The sequence below is a fragment of the Mastomys coucha genome, unplaced genomic scaffold, assembly GCF_008632895.1.
Source record: "Mastomys coucha isolate ucsf_1 unplaced genomic scaffold, UCSF_Mcou_1 pScaffold6, whole genome shotgun sequence".
Classification (NCBI taxonomy): Eukaryota; Metazoa; Chordata; class Mammalia; order Rodentia; family Muridae; genus Mastomys; species Mastomys coucha.
The window spans coordinates 105,005,561-105,024,326 of NW_022196912.1; positions in this window are offsets into that span (position 1 = coordinate 105,005,561).

Consider the following 18,766-nt stretch of genomic DNA (forward strand, 5'->3'; position numbering starts at 1 on the left):
ATATATTTATGTTCATTTAAGAAAATACTAGTAGTGATGTATTATTTTGTAATATACAGTTAATATATCTGGAGTTATTTAAAATTTATTTTGAGAAAATGTATGTATTTTCAGTATTGCTGTAGACAAGCATCTACATAAGACTGTTAAATTGATTGTTGTTTTATATCAAACAATTTTTATAATACTCATTTTTATTGTTATAATATAAATTTTAAGAAATATGACAAAAAATATATTGTAGGTATTGAAGGGGGGTCTCTGGGAGGAGTTGAAGTACAAAAGGGAAACAAAAATATGATTTAATTCTATTTACTTAAAATGTGTTTTTAAAAGTTAACAAATTCAGATACATTGAAATCATGTAACTTTTCTCATCATAATGCAATAAAAGTTAAAAAATAATATGTATCTTTAATTTTATATGTATTTATTTGAATATATAATATTTATGTATTAGAAAATATTATTGATCTTATTTCTCAAATTAAACATCCTACTTATCAATCAAAAAAGTAAGATATCTTGTTTCAGGTTTTTTAAGGTCTTTTGGGCTTTTTATTAATTCATTTATTTTTTTCACTTTACATCTCATTATTAGCCACCACTCCTCCCAGTCCATGCCTCACACAGTTTCTTGCCACATCCCTCTCTTCCTTTCTCCTCTGAGAAGGGAGAGGACCTCCTGGTTGTCAAACCACCCTGGCACATCAAGTCACTGCAGGACTGGGGGCATCCTCTTCCAGAGAGGCCAGTCAAAGTGGCCAAGTTAGGGCATCAGGATCCATAGGGAGACGCCAGATACAGGTGTCTTCCTTGGGGACCTACATGAAGACCAAACTGCATATCTGCTACATATGTGTAGAGGGTCCTATGTCTTGGTCATGCTTGCTCTTTGGTTGGTTCAGTCTTTGGAAGTCCAGGTTAGTTGATTCTGTTGATCTTCCTGTGGAATCTCTATTCTCTTTGGGTCCCTAATCCTCCCCCCAACTCTTCTATAAGACTCTTATATGAGCTCCATCTAATGCTTGGCTGTGGGTCTCTGCATCTGTTTACATTAGCTGCTGAGTGGAACCTCTCAGAAGAAAGTTATGCTAAGATCCTGTCTGCAAGCATATCAGAGTATCATTAACAGTATCAGGGATTGGTTCTTGTCCATGGGATGGGTCTCAATACAGAGATAAAGCATAGATGAAGGGAATGGCCAACCAATGACTGGTCCAAATTGAGACCCATCCCATGGGTAAGAACCAATCCTTAACACTATTAATGTTACTCTATTATGCTTGTAGACAGGATCTTAGCATAACTGTCCTCAGGCTTTGTCTTAATGAACTCCATTAATAACAGGAAAGAACCAGAAGCAGAGTATATATTTCCCTTTCTTCATTCACTGTAAAAGAAATCACTAAGTAGGGGCTAGACAGATGGCTCAGTGATTAAGAGCACTGACTGCTCTTCTGAAGATCCTGAGTTAAAATCCAAGCAGCCACATGGTGGCTCACAACCATCCTTAATGAGATCTGATGCCCTCTTCTGGGGTGTCTGAAGACAGCTACAGTGTACTTACATATAATAAATAAATAAATAAATGTTTTAAAAAGAAAGAAATCACTAAGTATGAGTTCAATCAGTGTTAGCATCTAAATATTACCCATGATATACCACCAAACAACATTAGCAAGTTGTCTACTTCCAGTTAAAGAATATCTCAATGTTTTGAAAAACTATGGCCAGACCAAGTTCTAGTTCTCCACAACCACACTTGATTTTGAGATGATCCTTTTTGAAGTGTGCTCATAATATACATTGACATATCAAGATAATAACTAGATAACAGTGTGACTTTTAGAAATTTTATGCTACTGGTCTAGGAGACAGATAATAACTAATGGACTGGTTTAATCCAAATGCCCAAATTTTCATCCTATACTTTACCACAGTCTTCATACTTTACCACATGTGATGAAAGTTCCATCGATCCTCTCATGAGAGACCACTCTTACAGAACACAAACAACAGAATTGAGGCACATAGAGGATGTTTCCTGTGAGATCATTCCAGAAAGATGGAGAAACTAAGATTGTAGAGTTACACCTAAAAAATAAGAGACTATGATATCTGTATATAGTGAACATTCTTGTTTCATATTTGGTCCAATTTGTTGCTGGAAAAATAATTAAATCCTGAGATTAAAATTTTTATTTTGTTTTGTTTTTCTCAATATAGTGTCGCACTGTGCAGCTTAGACTGTCCTGGAATCACAATGCTGATGCCAAACTCACAGAGATCTGCTGCCTCTGCCTCCCAAGTCTTAGCATTTAAACATGAACCACTGTGCCTAGCTAAGATTAATAATGATTATAAAAAATAAAACATAAGAAAACTTTAAGAGCAATATAAAGAAAAGCCATTTAGAACAAATATAAACTTAGTACCAATTTCACTTCTGCTGCCTCTAGGTACCGCCTCAGTTCCTTTGGAATAATGAAGGGATTTACAATGATATTCTGTATATCCTAAAAATATCTACAATTTTCAACCACAACAGACACTATATAAAGTTGTTGGGCAAATTTATTTACTCTCTACTCTATACTCTTCTCTTTAACAATCATATGTCAAGCTGCTAAGAAATAAATGAAAAATATAAATTTCTTTCAATCATTTCTGGGCCCAAATCTTCTGGGATTCTTTATCCTGTGGTGGAAGGTGTTAACAAAAATCAGTGGAGGAGGGCACCTCTGGGATAGGGAGGTTTCTGGGAGTCTATGGGGGTGACCTAAACTAGGTGAGACCTCTACCAGTAGAAGATATAGAAATGGATAAGGCCACTTCCTGTAGGCAAGTGGGACTCCCAGTAGAGGGAGGAGGGTTACAACCCACCCGCCAAGACCTTTGACCCAAAATTTGTCCTGTCTACAAGAAGTTCAAAGATAAAGATGGAACAGAGATCGAGAGAATGGCCAACCAATGACTGGCCCAACTTGAGACCCACTCCCATGAGAGAGAGCTAAACATTGACATTATTAGTGATAGTCTGCTTATATTACAAACAGGAGCCTGGAATAACTGTCTTCTGAGAGGCTTCATCTAGCAGCTGATGGAAACAGATGCAGAGACACACAGTCAAAAGATACAGGACTTCAAGAAGTCTTGCAGAAGAGTAGGGGTAGGGGGAGAATTGAGAGAGTTGGAGGAGTCAAAGGACACCAGAAGACCCACAGAGTCAACTAAACTGGAGCCCTTGGGGCTAATGGAGACTGAACCACCAACCAAAGAGCATGCACAGGCTGATGTAAGAGATGCCCAGCTTGTTCTTCATGTGGGTGCCCTAACAATTAGAAGTGGAGCTGTCTCTGAGTGTTCCCTGCCTTTGGATTCCTTTCCCATAGCTGGACTACCTTGCCTGGCCTCAGTGGGGGAGGATGCAGTTAGTTCTGCTACAACTTGATATTCCAGGATGGGTTGGTACTCATAGAGATCCTCCCCTTCTCTGAGGAACAGGGGATGGTAAGTAGGTGAGGGATGAGGTTAGAACTGAAGGAGAGGAGAGAAGGGGCTACAATCAGGCTGTAAAGTGAATAATTGTTTCCATTGGTATACCCTTTAATGATATGAAGTACACATGCTGGCATAGAGTGAGATTGCTTTTTAGATAATGAAATGATCTCAGTTTGCTCATTTGCACTCATTGAATGGAATGCACCATAAGGTATGAGAGTAGATTGCTTCCTTGATAATAAGAATCTTCGATAACAGAAATACAATTAGAGCCCACACATGTTCTCAATACACTATGCTTCATAACTTTGAGTTTCCATTAGGAAATCTCACTGATTTGAGAAATTATGTAAATCAAAAGAATAGAAATCATAAGATTATAAGAGGTTTTAGTGAAATTCATGACAATGGGTCTTGATGCTTACTTTTCTAAAGCCATTCTCCTCTCTACATCATTAAATGTCCCACAGGTAGCTGTCTCTTCCACTGGAAATCTAGCGTCTTCTCAGTCACTTATATTGAAGAATTCCATTCTCCAAATGGATGTTTTAGAGAACTTCCTGGGGAAAAATGCAATGCCCTTTCTCTGTTATCATTGATGACTAAGTAACATGTAGAAGGTGAAAAGGAGGAGGTGTGTATGCACATGTGTGTGGTGTGTGTGTGTATGTGTGTGTGTGTGTGTGTGTGTGTGTGCATCTATCTACTTCTCTGCACTTTTACCAACTGAAGGAATAAAGATTTACCTGATATTATTCTTGCATCATATACTTGCATATGCATGTACATTAAATTTTGTAGTCATACATTGCTATATTGAAAAGCATACTCCAATAATAAATCTCAGTATATGAAAATTGCTTTCTTTTCCTACAGTATATAAAAGTGCCAGGGCAATCTGCTCTCTATGCTCAGACACCAGAAAGCTAAACTTTGAGTGATATCCAACTTTATGAGACACATAAAGATGAAATAAAAATGGGAAAGAAGATAAACATTTAAAGAGATAAACACTGTCAAACAGAAATGATTACAAAGTTTGTAACAATTTGTATTTTTCATTGTTTTCTGTGTACCTGGCTTTTCCACACTATGAATTTCTTTTGTTCATTTCACCTTCTCTTAATAATGTTTGTTTCCATAACCATTGACATTAAAGTGAAGAATGGGAGCCAAGACTCAGTTGATATTTACTGAGAGAAATATAAGCAACTAGAAAATGGAAAATTTTCCTTATATTGTTGAATGCTTTATCTAGTTACTTTGCTTTGACAGCTCTGGAAAATTGAACTCCTTTTCCATACTGTCTATGCCATATAGAATCACCACATTCAAACTATATTTAATCTATAAAATAGCAACTCCTTATTATTTAAACATAATACAATGTAAAAAAGCAAAAGGTCTGCACACCACTGGTGCATTAGAGCTGTGCGTAGTTATTTTTTTTCTTGGTGAAATGCAGGCAGGAAACAAGTTATTGTTTCCATTGGTGTATCCTTCTTCAATGTTAAATTTCTGTTCCATTAAATATTTTATAATGAAAACAATGTTACTTTTAGTGTTACCCATTAATAACTGTCATTAGACTAATACAAGTCCAAATAAAAATTACATATTATTACAAATTATACTCATTAACATATAAAATGGAGGCCACCACACAACTTCAAAACAACATAACATGTACATTTGAGATATATATATATATATATACATATATATATAATATTCCTTAAAAATATAGCAAGATTCTAAGCTAGAAAAATTTCTGTTGTTGTTTTTAGTTAAAAATTAATTGTACTTACTCTATATTAGTAAGGAGAGGAGAGAGCAATGTACATACTTAGAAGTAAATTAAAAAGAAGGCTGAATGGGAGACTGACTAACATAAACTTGATTGATACTGGGGTCTCAAGTAAATAAAAAGAACCTGTGTTACAATTCAACTCTCTGAGGCTTTATTTCTATGTTTGAGAAGTTGATAAAGTAGACCAAAGATGTTTAGAGTGCAGTGTAATTCCTTCTCTGAGTGAGCAGTATCTCTCTGCTCCTCTTAAGCCCACTAACTGTTAACAAGGCCATTAAATGCTTGGAGTTCAAGTTAACCACTCGATTCTACGATTCATTTGGCGTGTTTCACTGAGAAGCAGTTAAATAAATTCCACAAAATATATTAAATGCCCTTAGACAGCAATTCACTGCCTTAATCTTACGATTTGCTGTTGCTATAGTTACAGAAATAAAACAAAAAAACAATAACGAAATGTGATAAACAGCATAGCATACCCAGGCCACCAGAAACATGTTTAGTTTCTTCTCCCATACCCTTCTTCTCTGAGATAATGATAATAACAACATGAAGAGCATGAAAAGGAACCACTGCTGAGTATTACTGGAGTTCATTATACACCAGTCACTCTCTAAGTGTTTTAAATAGCACTAAGTGAAATGACCTTCATAAAATTTTTATGGCCTATTTGTAGGATCATTTTGTAAATGAGAAAACCAAGACTCAAGGGACAGTGAATCAAATCACCAAAGATCACAATCTGAAGTATCAAATCTCACAGTATCCTGATGTAGAAACTGCTTGTGAGACACTCAGCTTGTGTGGTCCCTAATGGGTCTGCAGCAGACTAATGATACTGAGCCTTTATCTACTGAAACTTATTTGGAAAGCCTGTCTTGACAGATAAGATTCCATCAAAGATCTTGACATGAAGAAATAACCCTGGAGGTAAATTCATGAGAACCCCAAAAGCCATATCATGCACCTTAGTAAAATGCAGGCAGTGGTATTATTCATACACACCATGAAGAGCAAACAAACAAACAAAAAAGTGAGAGCAGAAAGATATTTGAAGATACTAGCCTTGAAGATCACAGTGATGCTATGAAGATGTGAGAACTATGGCATCAAGCAGACTCAAAAGAGGCAAGGAATATATTCTTTCTGAAAGCCTCTTGATGGGATGGGACCCTATAGTTATCTTAATTTTGTCCTTCAATTTCTGCCCCCTAGAACAAAAAGATAGTGAGTGAAGGAGAGCTGTTTCCTCTAGCCTCAATATGACCATTGCTTGAAGCAGAGAGTCTGTGGTGGCACACAAGAGATCCAGTCAAGGTCAGACTTCATGGAGGTTCAGAGGAGATTCAATGGAGTCATGAAACTCTCAGAAGTCCTAGATGGTCATCATGGTAATCTCACAAGATCTAACTCCTTCTGAGATTATATGAGGTAAAAAATAAAACACCAACTGGGGTGGGATTTCCCAGTGGTATGACAACCCTTATGTCAGTCATGGTACTTTGATGCCTGTTTAAGAATAGCCTCAACAAACTCATAACTTCACCAAAGTGATCTTGAATAGAATCCCTGTTTTGGTATATTTAATGAATTGCATTTCTTTATGTTTCTTCAAGAGAAATCACACAACAAGAAGGTTTTGTAACATCAGTCTGTTACAACCACCAGGGGAATAAATATGGACTACCATTAGAAGACTATCTTGTTCTTTAGCTGAACGGCTTCTGCTTTGTCAGTCGAAAGAAACTACAGATGGTTCCTTCCTCAATGGCCTTCTCACTCTTGATAAATGTCCTTTCCACTTAACAAATCCATGACTTCCCTTGTCCAGCCTTCTATAGGAACATATGTTAGCCTTATTTTATTTCTGTACAGGTCTTCCATGTTCTAAATGACTTTTGTCCACATTCCATAGATTGAATGCTTCTCATTTTTATATCCTCCAAATTACAGGAGCCCTTTCATGACTGTCTGACTCATTCTCTTCTGATATCTTGCAACAGTTGTAAAATCTGGATGTTGTTCTATAGTTCAAATAAACTACAGGTTTTTTTCTTGAAGATCAAAGTATAATAAGGGGACTATGGGACATACTGGATCAAGTAGATGTCATTAGGCGATTTTCAAAATTAATTATTTTCCATTTTTTCAAATTTCAAAAGAAATTATTAGTTGTGTAACTGAAAAACATTTTAATTAATTCAGTCAATTTAGCCAACACCTCTTATGGTGATTCTACATTTCAGATGCATACCTATCAATACCACAAGACTTCCTTTTAGCTATATAAAAGAATGTCAGGAAATCATTAAATAATCATACCTGTGACTTTGACAGCTACATTTTAATCTATCAGACAGCAGAGCAAACCAAACCAATAAATATTTCCCAAGGGATATCAAACGGGACATTTCCACATCGAAAAGTGCAGGGATGCCATGGCCTCCAATCTACTGAGAAATCTATAGATACACTCGTGAGCCCTGAGTGCTCGCAGACTTTATACCAAGATGATGCATTATATTGAAACAGCAACAGCATTATCCCATCACAGGACAGCCACCAACTGAGGCTATCCATACCCAAGCAGTTCTGTTTGTAAGTAAAATAATAATGATAATAATTTTTAAAAAAATGAAAACAGGATTAAGTAATCAGAATATGTTTTCTTATAGCTACAGCATGTGGCCATAATTAACAATAATACAACAAGCCTGAGAGTTCAGACAGAGTCAAGGGAATTTTTAGCTGTCTATAAAATTTGGAGGACAACATAATTAGCAGAGTCCACTATGTCTACTTTATTCATACTGCTTAAGTAAAGGCTCCTCCAACTGAGCACTACTGGCTTTTGTAATGGGGGTTTTATGGTATAGAATGTCTGCTACTGTCTCTGGAGAGTGCCATTTCATTTCAAAGTAGCACAATCATCTATGTGTGCAACAGTGTCAAATGTCCCCTGGGATACAAAATGACACCAAGTTGGAACCACTATTTTTAGAGAAAGCATTGGTATTAATCAGTACACCTAACTTACAGAAATGAGATATGTTGTTTTGTTTTGTTTTGTTTTATCTTATTCTGTTTTAAAGCAGATCTTTGAGACATTAATGTTACTTTAAATACATTAATAAATTCATAGCAAAAGTCACCAAGGGCCTCCTTCACCAATGAAGAGGTGAAGGTTTTTAGCTTTCTTAAAAACTAAGTTTATTTTTAATCAGTCAATTTTTTATGGTTGATCTCTAGGCCTAAAGACAACTCATGTATATTCTGTATCTTGTCAACAGTTTTTGCCTTAGATTTCTGAGAGTTATGTTCTAAAGCCAACCCTGGATTTACATGGATTACACTGATACCCAAGGCAGATGTGTATCCACACTAAGTTCTATTCATATATGTATCTAGGGCACATACAGAGAAACTGTCCCTCCATTAGACATGAGCAGTATCATTAATTTAAGTGGCTGACAGGTACATTTTTAATTTCCTGGATCAATTAGGAATAGAAGCAGGGAGAAAAGAAGACCGAAGAGAAGATCAACTGAAATGTTTTCCCCATTTCACCCTTCAAAAGAGGGATCTGATGCTTTTATAGCAGAGAGAACTATACCTATCTGGACTCACAGTGGCCATAAGACATCAACTTGAAGAGAATCAAAGGCATGTGGGGCAGAGTTACAGCCCTTTATTTAAGAGAAAAACAATAGGCATATAAAGCTGTTGAAACCATCAGTAGAATAGATGTCTGTGAATAGTGGGAAAATGACATAGTCTCTAGGCTGGGCAGCTGGTTCATGGCAGGAGTACTGGCTTCACAAGCAAAAGGACTTGAATTTAGATTTCTAGCACTTATGTAAAAGGTCAGATGTGATACATATCTATAAACCAGTGTTAGGGGTTAGGAAGTTACAGTCAGGTCTCCAGGGTTCGCTGGCTATCTATTTTAGAACTCTAAGTTCATTGAGAGACCCTGTCTCAAATAAATAAATAAACAAACAAATAAAATACATTAGAAAGCAATACTGAATATCATCTCTGGCTTCTGTACACATACACATGGACTCATGGACCTATCTACCTACCTTCACACACCACACAGACACATACACACACACAAGCATACACATAGACACATACACAAAGTAGAACTGACAAGACACAAAACTGGATGAGTAGCTAGAGTTTTAAGGATTTCTAATTGTGCTATGTTTTCTTTTCAAATCATGTAAATATTAAAATTTTAATATTTAAAATTTTAATGATATCAGAAAAATTCATGATATTCTACATATGTATGTAGAATGTATATGTCTACATACATATGATACATGTATATATATATATATATATATATATGTGTGTGTGTGTGTGTGTGTGTGTGTGTGTGTGTGTGTGTGTATGTGTGTGTGTGTGTGTGTATACATATCATGTACTTTAGGCTAAAAAAATGACAGCCTGACTTTCAGCTCTAAATAATTTTCACAACCTCAAAAGATAATCTTTGTCCTGTTAACAGATGAGGCCACTCACCTCTGCTACTGAGTATTTTTGCATCTGCCTCTGATTCTGAGTATTTTGCTCATTTAATTGAGGGAATTTCACCAATCAAGAAAAGCTACCCTTGAATTGTCATCTCTAAACAAGAGGTTGACAGCTCTAATAGTTCAAGTAAGGTTGATTGATGACGCTGTCCCCTGCCTGAGAAGTAGGTCATCTATGTCATCAGGCAATCTGCATAGCTGCCGAAGCTGTATGTGCTTCTTTCTCCCTCCTCTGCTTTCTTTGGAGCTACCCAAAAAGTGGGGCAGCACACTAGTGTTACTGATAATAGGAGGCTCCTATGGCTTGACTTTTATTAACTTTGAAAATCCAAGGACTTCATCTTGCAAATGGGAAGGGTCTTCCATCAGTTCTTAGTCAGGAAAGAAACACTCAAAAGAGAAAGGCAAAACTAGCTCTTAAAAGCTTGTATAATTTAAAGAACCCTCTTTAATAAAAAGAATGCAGCCATGAATATACAAATTAGCTATAGAAGTATAGGATGCTATAAATAGAAAATCCTATAATTAGACACTTTAAAACACTGAAAAATACGAAAACCATCACAAAATCCAGAAACATATTTCAGTATATTTTCATTAACTGCCTGATATATTTTTTCATATTTTATGACTATATATTCTGTAATTGCTGTTTCATAATATAATATTACTATGTAATTTCTCTTGAGAGAATACAAAAGTATAATAGCTGTTTGTGCAAATCTGCACATAAGAATGGAGTTCCTTACTGCTATTGATTGCTTAAATGATCTTCTTTCAGCTTTACCACCCATTAAAGGCAACATAAAATTTTAGTATGGGTGTCAAACTTCTTTTATATTAATGCTGTCTCAATTTTCTAGCAATATAAGGTCCTAATTTTATGCATTTTCAACAGTTTTTCTTCTACTAACACATTTCTTAGTCCTTTGGCTCTATAATCTGTCATGGAAGGTAGTGTTTCTAAATGCTTCCTTACACTAAAATGACAAATGTTAGCTGGGTATTGTAACTATGCTTTACATAAATATTTTCACTAATACCAAGCTAAATACATTTTCTAAAATGTCTTATGATCTCCAAACCGATGAGAACAAAAGATACAGAAGGTCAAAAGAGAAGGCAGAGGATAGGATGTTTTAATCAATTATGATTTAAAAAATCTTGCCAGTATAAATTTTGCAAAAAGCATGGCTGAGTTCAATACAAGTAAAAGGTCTAAAACTTAGTGGACTGGTGGCTCACTGGTAGATTCTCATCTGTGTGAAATTTGATTTAATTGGCATAATTGGAAATGTGGCTTAGAGGGACCAATAAAGGTTATAACCTGCTCTGAGCCTTCTTACACTGCCCTGATTGTTCTCATACACTTCCCAACAACTTCAATAAAATTAAATATGCAGCTCCTACCAAAAATATTTAATAATGAAGTGAGTGTATGCAAAGTATAAAGGAAAAAAGACGTGGACATGAACAGATATGATTATCAACACAGTGTGCTTAGGTCATGACAGGACTGCTATACTCTTGAATTCACAACAGTTATAATTGCCCTCATAAGACATGAAAAAGACCAAGCCAGTCCTCACTCTGTCTTGCAGTGGGAGGAAGTTTATGAGCCACCCCCCTCCACTTATCACTGAGGATCTATGGACAGTTGATGACTTCTGCAGAAGAGACAGTTTACTTGAAGAATGCCAGCCCTTGATAGGTTGGCCATTCTCCAGAGGATGGCACTACCATAAATAAATGGGCAACACATATTGGAGAAGACAGATAATTATTATTGGCAGGCAGTATGAGGTGGACATGGATCTGGGAGGGTTTGGGAAAAATTTGGATAAAGATATGAAAATACACTGTAAAGAATTCTCAAAAAACTAATAAAAATAATTTTAGAGGTATGAGGAAAAGTGGAGGCAGTGACACTGGCTAATAGAAGAAATTAGTATAAATAAATTTATAAAAGCAAGATATGTTAAACACAACTGATTGAAATAACCTATCCTTATACCTTATCTTTTGAGCCTTTATACCTTTTGTTTTTGCTAGAGAGCAGAAGTGACAGGAATAATTCTGCATATTCATTTATACAGAGAAATTATATATCTATAGGTCCAAGACCTTTGGACCAAATAGAAACACACCATCTGGATTTGTTCTGTGAGAATTCTACATCATGAGGCTAATTTGGAAATTCAAATTCATGTGCAAAGAGAAAAATCCATAAAACATCAAAACAACTAAGAGAATAAATAGGTGAACATTCAACTCATTCCTTTTATTGGGATAATGGTTATAGTATATGACAGAGAAAACAAAATAAAAAAAATCCAAAGATTATTAAGTACATTATATGTACTATCATCAGCCAAATCAACAAGTCAAAGGTTAGAGAATGTGGACCATATTTGTTGTAAATGAAAAGTGTGTAAATATTGCTTGTCAAATTGATGGGATCCAGATTCACCAAAAAGACATACCTCTGGGTGTGTATTGTACTATTTTCTTGGTTAAGTTAATTGGTTCTGGACTGCATAGAAAATGAGAAAGCTAGCCATGCATCAGCTTTTATTATTTTCTCCCTCTTGTGGATTCAGTGGGACCAGCAGCCTCATGTGCCTCCGATGATGTCTTCCCCATCATCTTGCACATCCTTCAAACTGTAAGCCAAAAGGAACCCTTCCTGCTTTGATCAGATTTTTGTCACAGCAACGATAAAAGCAACTGATGCACATAAATATAATTTCTACATCAAATATTACATAAATTATTTTTTGAAAAAAAATTATATCCAGTAGAAAAATAGGTAAATGTTGTTTGTGTATAACTCACCAAATAAACTATGATGGAAAATAGGTGAATGTTCATTCAAAATAATAGAAATTAAATAAACAAAGCTGAGTTATATCGTATTTTTACTTAATAATACATAAAGGTCTTTTGTTTTACAGGTGTAAATTTGTTCTGATGGAAGTGTGTTGAAAGTACTGCTAATGCTTATTTCCAGAGCTATTCATCTATGGTGAGTTGAACTGTGAAAGTCGATCTGTTGATATTCATTTATAAAAGTATCTTTAACTTTTTATTTTTTAACTTTTATTTTTATTTTAGGTTTTATTTATTTTATTTTAGCTTAGTTTTATTTTTAACTATATTATACTTTAGGCATAGCTTTACTGCAATAAAGACTAAGAAATCTATAACTTCAAAGTATTTCTTTATATGTATTATAATTTATTAGATTCTCTATGGTTGGATACATAATTAATATCTACTATTTGGTCTTTATAAATAAAGATACTATCAACTTTATCTCCTTTTCTTTATTTAAAATCTCTATTTTTCAAGAGTTTTAAGTAAAACAGCATATATATGTATTAAAACTTACTAAAATCCAAGATTATTGGGGTGTGCATATAAGAATTAAAAAACTGGACAACTCTAATTCTCTTTGAAACACTCATATACAATGTTATATTCTCTAACTCTTTTTTACTAGTATGTATTGCATTCTAGCAAATAAGAAAAACAGACAGTATATTGAGGGGACCTTCCAAGGCTCTTTCTTTGTAGATCAGATAGCAGATAGAGGGTATTCTTCTATTTATGCTTCTGTGGAGGACATAGGGCTCAAGATTCTAAATGACATCTCCAGCTCTGTTAGAACTCTGAAGACAGAAAGCACACAGTAAGCCTGGTAGGACAGAAGGATGAAAGGTTCTTGAATCTCTAATACCATGGACATATTCAATATGGATAAGGTGGGTTATTTCTGTACTTCTTAAAAGTGAAGTTGAAATCTCTTTTTTTAAATTAGATGTTTTCTTCATTTGCATTGCAAATTTTATCCCCTCTGAAAACCACCCTATCCCATCTCCCCCTCCCTGCTCATTAACAGACCTGCTCCCTCTTCCCTGTCCTGGCATTTCCCTATACTGGGAAATCAAGCCTTCATAAGACCAAGGGCCTCTCCTCTCCTTGATGTCCCACAAGGACATCTTCTGCTATATATGTAGCTAGAGCCAAGGATCCCTCCATGTGTACTATTTGGTTGATGGTTTAGACCCTGGCAGCTCTGGGGGTCATCAACCTGAACTCTCTGTTTTATGTATCAAAACTTACCTAACAGGATGGTACTTAAAATGTAGTTGGTGACATTTATAATATAAGAAAGTGAAATGAATTTTCCCACTTGGAAAAAAATACAAAAGTTAATTTATTTATTTTTTCCATAATTTACTTGAAGCTATAAAAACAAGGGAAATAATTAATCATACAGGGTAAAACTTTGAGGAGAAAAGGACCCAAGGGAGAAGTTCAGCATACACATCCCCTTTAACTGCAAGAGTGTTGATGGCTCTGAGTGGAAGCTGAAAGTCTGAGAGCCTAAATCATGCTTTACAGAAAATTTTAGAGTTGAGGAATTAAATATGAAACATAAGCCTTCCATGTTTTATACTGGGAATATAAAAACCTATACCTTAATAGCAAAGATAAATCAAATATACCAACTTTCTCAAAGGGAAAAAAAAGATAAGATTCCAACAATTTCAAAGCCTGAAATTAGATTAAGGTTATCACAGATTGTGTCTTTAGTTATTTCCCAGAAGCAAATGTAGGCTTTGGTGATGAAAAATACCATTATCATAGTTGACAAATTATTTCCATAGTTATTGCTTGCTTACATAGAGCATCTTGTGTTCAGTCAAAAATAAGTTGGCACACACACAAAGAAACAAAGCCTGCAACAAAACATAGAGGGAGTGGTTGATGGGGGCCAAGTGTTCAAATATCTTTATAATGGAATTATCAAAGGAAATGTTGAATCAAGTAACTAGAAAATGGGTTTATTGAGAACAATGGTGAATAGGTACAAGAAAATAGACTTCAAGATTCAAAATTGTTTTTATAAAAGAGAACCTACTGGAAATCATAAAAGTAAATCAAATCAAAATTCCCAAAAGCAAAAAACACAAAAAGCAAGTCATAATTTAGAATGAAATTGCAGCTATCAAGTAATAAGAAATGAACATAATGGACTATACTCTTAGACCCTGGCAAGAAAACTACTCAAGTTTGTAAAATGCCTGCTAATTTCCGAAGTTTTAAGAATGCTAGGTGAGCTGGGTGGTGGTGGCACATGCCTTTAATCCCAGCACTTGGGCGGTAGAGGCAGGCAGATTTCTGAGTTCGAGGCCAGCCTGGTCTACAGAGTGAGTTCCAGGACAACCAGAAACCCTGTCTCAAAAAAACAAAAACAAAAACAAAAACAAAACAAAACAAAAAAAAAACCCAAAAACTGCTAGGTGAATCTTTTACTAATATTCAATCTTTGTTCTTCTTCCAGAGACAGGCTTCACATGCTTCTAGATAAGATTGGGAAGAAAATGTCTCATTTAACATTTGACCTTGTAACCATTATTCATGGATCAGCATTCCTAATACTGTGGGATTTCTTGGTGAATGCGATCATGTTTTATTTTAATAAGATGAATATTGGTTTTAAAAGATAGCCAAGAAGATAGGGGATTGTAGTCAAGACACCAGCTACTCACATAGAAATGAAGATTAGAAATTCGCTCCTCCAGCTCCCCATGCCCCACTGCTACACACCTCCAATCAATTTCCTGACCCTCTGTACTTCTTCCTGTTCTGTCTCCTCCCACACCTGATCCTGACCCCTATTTTCCCTTCCCCTCCTCTCTCCCTCCCAGCTCCCTTTCTCCCTCTACTTCCCATGATTATTTTGTTTCCCCTTCTAGATAGGACTGAAGCATCCACACTTTGGTCCCCCTTCTTCTTGAACTTCATATGCACTGTGAGTTGTATCATGGATATTACAAGCTTTTTTTCCTAATATCCACTTATCAGTATGTACATGCCATGTATCTTCTTTTGTGACTGAGCTGCCTCACTCAAGATGATATTTTCTAGTTCCATCCATTTGAATAAGAATTTCATGAAGTCATTGTTTTTAATTGCTGAGTAGTATTTGACTGTGTAAATGCACCACATTTTCTGTATCCACTCCTCTGTTGAGGGACATCTGGGCTGTTTCCAGCTTCTGGCTATTATAAATAAGGCTGCTATGAACATGGAGGAGCATGTGTCCTTTTTATATATTGGAGCATATTTTGGGTGTATGCCTAGGAGTGGGGTGGGTGGGGTAGCACCCTCATAGAAGCAGGGAGAGGGGGGATGGGGTAGAGGGTTTGCAGAGGGGAAACTGGAGAAGGGGGATAACATTTGAAATGTAAATAAATAAAATAACCAATTAAAAAAAAGAAATTCCTATCCCCCTTTCTCTGGAGAGAGCAGAGGGGCTAAAGGTTGATGTGATCACCAGGAATCAATCATATACTTAATTGTATTTATATAATGAAGCCTCCACTGTAAACCAAAAGGATTGTGTTTGGTTGAGCTTGCAGATATCTGAAACCATGGAGAATAGCATGCATAGAGAGGTTCTCTTTCCACAAGCTTGGTGCTAAGTATCTATAGGGGCTTGTTGTTCAGCTGTATTTTCTGTCATGACTTTTACAACATATTAGCAAGTAAAAATGGAGTGTTTCCCTGTCAAAAGAACATGGGAACTTCCTGATTTATTGCTGGCTGTAAGCTTGGCTCACAAATGACTGGTTTTGGTTGACATAAAAAATGTGAGATATGAAATGGGGAGATTGCTCGGTGGATAAAACATCTGTCACTAAAGCTTAAGGACCTTAGTTCAAATCCCCAGAACTCCCTTAAAAGCCAGATGTGGTAGTCCATGTCTGCCTCAGTGCTGCTATAGCAATACAGGAGGTGGAGACAGGAGAACTCCCAGGAGTTTGCAGGACTAGAATATTTGTCAGTAAACAAAAAAAGAGATCCTACCTCAAAGAAAAAAAATTGTGAAGGACAAGGGCTAACACCTGAGGCTGTGCTTTGACCTCTATTTGAGCACCAGGCACACTGCACTCACTTATACAAACATGTCCATCATACATACACATAAACATGGAAAATCTTGTGACTAAGAATTCAACTCATGTGATCTGATACTGTCTTTCAGATTGGTAGAATCAGGATTGACTTAGATAGGGCACCGAATTGCTATATTCTGGAGAATCTATTGAAAATTAAATTGTTGCTTTGATAGAGGAATCAACATATATTAGTGATTGGGGAACTATTCTGTATTGAGTGGTTTATGAGAAAAGGGAAAACTCATTTTTGGTGGTTTGTAATATCACAGAAAAGTTGAAGAGAGAATTAGTGAATTGAAGAAAATTTAGAAATTTTCAGAGGAAAGCATTCAGACTGAAGCATACATTTTCAAAAGCATGAGAAATATTAAGATAAATAAAAGAATGAGATTTAGATGAATCAAGGAGATTGAAAAACTTCTGGACTGTCAAAGAAAATAGAAATAGAGATCATATAATATTGATGAGTCACAGTTTTCTTTTTATTCAAGCAGAATATTTCAAAAGAAAACAAAAAATCTTTTCTTTTTAAAGTGTTTTCAAAGGAAAACAAAAAAAATCTTTTAAAAAAGTGATACATAGCTCAGGATTGCTTTGAACTTGTAGTTATTTTCCTGACTTTTACCTCCCAAGTATTAGTAGTATAGGCATGTGCCACAATACCCATGATTTTTCCAAAATATGATCATCTAAATAAGACCTCCAGTATGGTACCACTAGTTGACATGTCAACATGGATGAAGGAAATTGCACAAGATCCCACCCATATATGGAGCCCTACAGGCAACTGATGACTGCCAAGAGTAGAATCAGTCTTCTAGAGACACAAGGCCCCTGGAACCCTGGTTACTTATGCAACCACAAGTAATCATACATACAACAACACAAAATGAACTCAGTAGATTGTACATATACATATGTGTGTATGTATGTACATATGTAAAAATGATAATTTAAAAGAAAAGATCATTAATTTGAGAGGGTGTGGGGGATATATGGGAAGAATTGGAGGGTCAGAAAGGATGTAAATACAGTATGTGTACTCACATATAACATTCTTTTTGAAATACAAATTAAATTAAGAAGTAATTTGAATCTTTAAATGAAAAATATATTTCAAAATATATTCAAACATAGATTATTTTATACAAATTGTTTAAGGAATGAAAAACTGAAGCTTATAAAATATCTTCCAGAGAGTAAAAGAAGTAAACACTTTCTCACTCATTTTTGGAGGTTTGTATGTTTGATAATGAACCTAATGTAAAGGAAAACTTATACTTCAGTATGTCTTCTAATCACAAAATGAAAACAAAATCTAAATTAAATGTTTAAAAATAAATATTGCTATTATAAGAATAATAGCTCAATATTGGTTGGGCTTCCTTAAATAATTAAAAGATTCAAGATTTAAAAATTTAACATTCTGCTTTCCGGTCTCTGTGGGCTGGTGTCCTGGGGGGACCTTGGGCCCAAACTCTGCAGCCACTCCCTCAACACCGAGAGGAAGCTCCATTCCCAGGTGCTCTGACATGCCCAGGATCAGCAGTAAGGAGGACCTAACATCTGTCCTAACACCAGGAGTAACTGAGACCACTGGGACTAGGCACACAGGAACTCCGCCAGCCCAGTGGCTCTGGTTCCTTCCTGTCTCTCTGGGCTGGTATCCTGAGCAGACCTTGGGTGCAAGCTCTGCAGCCAGTCCCACAACACCCAGAGGAAGTTCCACTCCCAGGTGCTCTAACAAGCCCAGGATCGCAGGATCCCAGAATCACAGGATCACAGAGATAGCTTGACTCTGAGGAGTTCTGACACAACCAGGATCACAGGAAGAACAGGCTCCAGTAAGATTTAACAAGGGCAGGTAACACCAGAGATAACCAGATGCTGGAGGCAAGCGTAAGAAAATAAACAACACAAACCAAGGTTACTTGGCA